Below are 6,200 nucleotides of genomic sequence, written 5' to 3' on the forward strand. Positions count from 1 at the left end.
GTGATAAGCAGCAGTGGTTGCATGTACATAATTCCCTGAGATGGAACATATTAGAGAGAGCTGTGTTCGTTGGCAACCTGGAGCTACCTGGCCAAAAGGTCTAGATAGAAAGAAAGAGGCTGCATGCTCAGCTAAAACCATGCCACAAGATAATTGCGCGATTGTACCCTAGAAGAAATATAGTGCTTTTAGCCACATTTTTTAAGTGACCTTATTTCACAAGAAATATGTCATATAGGATGGGGAGAGGAGGGGCTGTTCAAGAAAAACAAACCAACTTTGGGCATAGGGAACAGCCTTATACTTCAGACTTTTTCTTCATCTAACTCAATATTGTCTATTATGACTGCAGCAGCTCTCCAGGATTTCAGGCAGAGGTCTTTCCCATCACCTGCTACCCGATTCTTTTAGTGGAGATGCCAGGAATTCAACCTGGGACCTTCTGCATACAAAGCATGTGCTCTACCACTGACCTAGGGTCCCTCTCTGTGGCACTTTGGATCATGCCATATTCCCCATATACCTACCACAGTTAAACATTTAAGATCTTCCTTGGGGGCCCAGCTTCAGAGCCACTCACTGTTTAAATATTGTAGACAGCTACCTGGATTAGTTAAGATGATGTTATTTCAGAGAAGAGGTGGGGACTGGTTTTATTCCAAGGTCCAGTGGTCTCCTAGCTACTTTGCTGAACTATTCTGCTAAGCTGCCGGTGTGTGTTTTTTTAAATTAAAGGGTTGTGTTTATTAAGTAGCAGGATTGTTCATGCTATGTATTCGTTAACATTGGCTGTGTTAGCTGCCTCGTGAGACCTAGGCCCAAAAGGCAGGATATAAGAAGTTTAAACAATACAATAAATAGAATACCCTTTGGCTTGAAAGAGTTCAGGGGGTCACCCTGCTGGATGCCAAAGCAGGCACTACTGTGGCACAGACTACAGTAAGCTCCACACCAGGATCACACAAACATTAGGTTGCCCTATGAGACGAACATTTCACATAGGTCCTTTGAATCTGAAATAGTTTCCCCAACTTTATACCAACAGACATTGTTCTTTGTGCCAGTAACCTGGCATTTATTTATTTTATTTATTTATTTATTAAATTTATTAATCGCCCATCTGACTGGTCACCCAGCCACTCTGGGCGATGTACAACCCACCATAAACAATTTAAAACAATAAAATTTTACCATAAAATTTTTTTAAAAAATACCCTAACCCACCCCAAATGCCTGCCTGAACAACCACATTTTTAATGCACGACAGAAGCTCATTAAAGAGGGGGCATGACAGAGTTCCCTAGGGAGGGAGTTCCACAGAGTGGGGGGCACCACAGAGAAGGCCCTCTCCCTCGTCCCCACCAGTCTAGCTGTCCTGGCTGATGGGACAGAGAGAAGGCCATCCGAGGCTGATCTTGTTAAGCGGCCTGTCTGGTGTTGCTGGAGGCACTCCTTAAGATAGGCTGTGCCAGAAGCATATAGGGTTTTAAAGGTCAAAACCAACACCTTGAATTTGGCCCGGAAAACAACTGGTAACCAGTGCAACTCCTTCAGCACTGGAGTGATGTGATCTCACCGGCGGCTGCCTTTAATCAGGCGAGCCGCCGCGTTCTGTACCAGCTGCAGTTTCCGAACCGTCTTCAAGGGTAACCCCACGTAGAGCGCATTACAGTAGTCTAAACGAGAGGAGACCAGGGCATGTACTACCGATGGGAGCAGATGGTCGGGAAGGTAGGGGCGCAGCCGCCGTATCAGATGGAGTTGATACAGCGCTGTCCAGCTCACAGCTGACATCTGAGCCTCCATGGACAGCTGGGAGTCCAAAATGACCCCCAGGCTGCGGACCTGGTCTTTCAAGGGTAGCTGTACCCCATTCAACACCAGGTCAACATCCCCCAGCCTCCTCTTGTCTCCCACCAAAAGTACCTCGGTCTTGTCAGGGTTCAGCTTCAGCTTATTCCTCCCCATCCAGCCACTCACCGTCTCCAGACATTTGGACAGGGATTCTACGGCCAACCTTGGTGAAGATTTGAATGAGAGGTAGAGCTGCATGTCATCCGCATATTGATGACACTGCACCCCAAACCTCCTGATGATAGCCCCCAGTGGCTTCACATAGATGTTAAATAGCATCGGGGAGAGGATGGAACCCTGTGGCACCCCACAAGTGAGTGGCCACGGGTCCGAAACCTCCTCTCCCAGTGCTACCCTCTGGTACCTGCCAGAGAGGAAGGACCGGAACCACCGCAATACAGTGCTTCCAATGCCCAACCCCTCCAGGCGGTCCAGGAGGATACCGTGGTCAACGGTATCAAAAGCCGCTGAGAGGTCGAGGAGAACAAGGAAGGAGCATTCACCCCTATCCAGAGCCCTCCTCATATCAATTGGCATGCCAATAATCAGGTGTAAATTGGGGGGGGGGAATAACCTGGGCAAACCACGTATTAGCTTATAAATGAATGTGGGAGAGACGCACCAACAGAATTGAAGGGAGAGAGTGACCTGGTTCACACAACATGTCAGCCCACCATGGGTTAATTTACCTGCAGGGGCTGTTGCACTGAGCCGGGTGGTTGCAGGCACCATTTCTGCATGGTGCCTGGCTTGCTGTGAGTTGTGTCACGTGAACCAGGCAGCAGGGGTTGTTTGATCTTTAGACAGCCCCCAAAGAAACCATGGCTTGTTTTAGGGTTATTTGAGGGTTGTCTAACCCTCAAACAACCCCTGCTGCCTGGGTTCACACACAACATGACAACCCACAGCAAGCTGGCTACCCCTGGACATCATGGAAAAGTGGCATCCATGGGCACCCACCATGATGCACCAGCCCCCGTGGGTAAATTAACCCACAGTAGGTTATCATGTCATGTGAACCAGCTCAGACCACCTCTGGGGACACCTGTGAGTTCTTAGGAACTCACACAAAGATCGCTGCTAGCACCAGTGCCAACTGGATGGCTGCTTGTTTCACTATCAGAAAGAGCTGATAGATCACTATTTCAAAGATGAAGGAATATTGTGCATAGTCATCTAGTCTCCTTTTCCAAAAGAACCAAATTGATGCACCCTCACAGAAGTTCCCAATTAAAATACCATGAGGATTTGGTGATTGTCTTCATGTACCCTTTTGCAAACCGGAATGGAGACCTCCCCTTTTAATCACACAAGATTTCTTGGGAAACGGAACTTTTGATTTAAAAATGCTATTATGAAACTTACAAAATCTACTGGGAAATCATGAGACAACACACTCATCATTTGCAATTAACCTCAAGCCAACAGCTTCCTTTTAAGCATTATTATTTTGGAAATACTGCATACTAATCTGAACTATTAAGATAAAGGCATTCCCCTTGATTTTGCAAATAAGGTCACAAATGCTTTTTTTTTTGGAAGCCTGACTACATGAAAATGCCCATTTTCCATACTTTGGAAACTATCATTTTCAATGTTGCTCTTATATAACATAGCACAAGTGTAGAAGTCCTTAATTCAAAACACTGGTTTCTCAACTTTGGTGGAAAACCTCAACAGGGCTTTGCTTATGTCCAGAATGAGATCATCCAAAAGTCCAGGGCAGTATAGATCACAGCCATTCAGATAGCCATATGGTAAATAGCGCAATACATTCACAGGCCTAAAAAGCTCCAAAGCACACAGAATAGACATACTCTAAACCAGCCTATTGAGAATTCAACCCAAAACCTACTAACACAACCTCACACCCAGTTTCAAAACCATACACTAAGCAGGTGGCAAGTGGAATGAAGGCTCTTCTTCCCCCGGCCCAAGGAATCACTATAGGCTACACAGTGCATCCTGCTCTACAGTGTTCTGTAATGTGTTTTACTAAGAAGATTCTATTTGTGAAGGAACAGCTTTCTCTCCAGATGGGTAAGCAGGCATCCCAAGAATGCCAGAAAGTAACCACACTCATGAGATGTGTTTTCATTCCCCAGTGCACAGTGGATGGGACAGAGGAAGGCTCTTGATTTTCCCATCCCCTGCCTCCTGAAAGGAAAGTTATGTAAAGCTGCAAGGCTTTTGAAAGGCCCTGAACTTTACTCATTACTTTTATAAGTAATTGCTTTAATATATATTATATGAATTCATAAATGTTTTTACTCATAATTTTGTAGAGATTAACAAAAAAATTAAAGAGAAAAACTTCTTTTCCTCCCCAACACACAGAGCAATGGTCAGCTTTGATAATATGATATGAAATGGGCATTTCCACTTGAAATCTCAGCAAAGAACTCATTGAGTGGCTTTATATAAGCCATTCCCTCAGCCACAGCACCATCCCTGCCAAATTTGGAATGTAGACGCCGCACTGTAAGGTAGGCTGATGCCAACAATAAGTATACTTACAGTACAATCCTATGCATGTCTACTCAGAAGTAAATGCCACTGAGTTCAATAGAGCTTATTCCAAGGTAAGTGCGCATAGGATTGTGGAGTTTATGCAAATATACTTTTCTCCCCCAGTTACTCAAAACACTCATGCTGGAGGAGGGTAAAAGTTTGTTTACATTGTTACTCTCTCAGTTTTACATTGTTTTATTGGATTTACTGCGCTGAATTGTACAGTGCTTTTTAGACAGCTTTTTTGGCTTTGTAATCTTAAGCAAATTGATTTTCAATTGCGTTTTATATTTAACTTTGTATGTGAGCTGCCTTGGGAGGGGTTTTGCCCTGAAGTCTGCAAAGAAATACTAATAACAATGTAAAACAACCAGGACAACACAAAACTGTCAGTTATCCCTCCTTGCCAGTGTTTCCCCTCTCCCTCTGTTGCCTCCTGCATGAAGTTTAAATTGCAAGCTCCCTGGGGCAGAGACTTGTCATCTTTTGTTTATATTAACTCTGTAAAGCACTATATGCATTAATTGCACAATCATATGATTATTAATCTTTCATCGCGTCAGTAAGACTGGCAGCAACTCTGCAAATACATCACATAGCCAATTTGCGGCCCCCCTCCCTCCCTTAAAATAACAGCCTCACTAGCACTCCCCCTCCTGGCACAATCAACCCTGGCAGCGCCTCCCCCCATCCTGGTAATTCAGCCTGGAGGAGGAAGAGGGAAGGAAGGAAGGGTCATGTTTCAAGCTGGCAGATCCTCTCCCCACCCTCAAAACAGTAACTCAGCCCTAAGGAAGATGGGAAGGGTCCAAGATGACAGACAAACCTCCCCCCCCCTTCAGTGTTCATATGGCAAGGGAGCCACACACAAAGCCGGCAGAAACCCCCTCCTCAATCATTCAAGCCTTATGGGAGGGGGGTTGGTCACGCTCCCCCACCACCCAAAAAAGAAGCCAGTCATTGGGGGGGGGGTGAGAATCTAAACAGACCACCTTCTTCTCCCTCCCTCCCTCCCTCAGGCAAGAGGGGAGGGTCGCCCCCCACAATCCGGCCAGGGGGCGGGGCCAGAGTTTTCCTCAGAGAGCTCGAGCTTCTCTTCGCCCCGCCTCCCCCCCACGCGGAGAGACCACCGCGCCAGCCAATCCCCCGCCCTCTCTCTCCCCTCGGGGCGCTCAAAGCCAATCAGCGCGCGCGGCCCACGAGCCCCCGCCCCAAGCACCCTCCCTCACCCAGCCAATCGCCGACAGGGACACAAAATCTCCCTCCCTTCCCTTTTTCGCCTCACAACGAGCGTTCCCCCCCCCCCGCGCCTCCTTTTCCTCACCCGCGGCTGCGGCTGCTGCCGCCAAGTCCCCCCGCGCGCGCGCCGACGAGGCGTCCGAGGCCCGACAGGCAGGCCCAGCCGCTCCACTGCTTCTCCCCCCCTCCGCGGCGGCTGCGGGAGCTTTTCAAAAGTCCTCTCGAGTCCGGAATCGGGAGCCCCGCCCCCTCCCCTGCCGATCCCGCCCCCTTGCGTCACCAAGATGGCGGGTGCGGCGTGGTTTTACTGCGCCTGCGCGGCACGGCGGAGAAGGCGCGCTGTTTGAAAAGGCCTGAGTTCGAGTTCTGCCACTGCCATTTTACAAATATATATTTATTTATTACATTTCTGAACCGCCCAATAGCTGGAGTTTTCTGGCCAGGTCACAACAGTTAAAACCATAAAATACAACATGATAAAATACAATGTAAAAGTTTAAAACTATGATATAAAATAAGAATAAAAGCCAAAATACAACCTAGCCGCTGGGAAAGACTGAAGGCAAAAGGAGAAGGGGACGGCAGAGGATGAGATG

General features: G+C 47.4%; 1 protein-coding gene across 3 annotated transcripts in view; it reads right to left on the reverse strand.

Annotated features, from left to right (window-relative positions):
• Positions 1–5,860, reverse strand: part of KLHL13 (kelch like family member 13) — an 84,907-nt gene extending 79,047 nt beyond the window's left edge. For all 3 annotated transcript variants that reach the window (XM_084813561.1, XM_084813559.1, XM_084813562.1), the window contains exon 1: positions 5,690–5,860. The gene's annotated coding sequence lies outside the window, so the exon portion shown is untranslated. The remainder of the gene's footprint in view (positions 1–5,689) is intronic.
• Positions 5,861–6,200: the final 340 nt, after the last annotated feature.

The sequence above is a fragment of the Heloderma suspectum genome, chromosome 9 (genome assembly GCF_057233095.1).
Source record: "Heloderma suspectum isolate Gila_16-S chromosome 9, 16-S_ref, whole genome shotgun sequence".
Taxonomy (NCBI): domain Eukaryota; kingdom Metazoa; phylum Chordata; class Lepidosauria; order Squamata; family Helodermatidae; genus Heloderma; species Heloderma suspectum.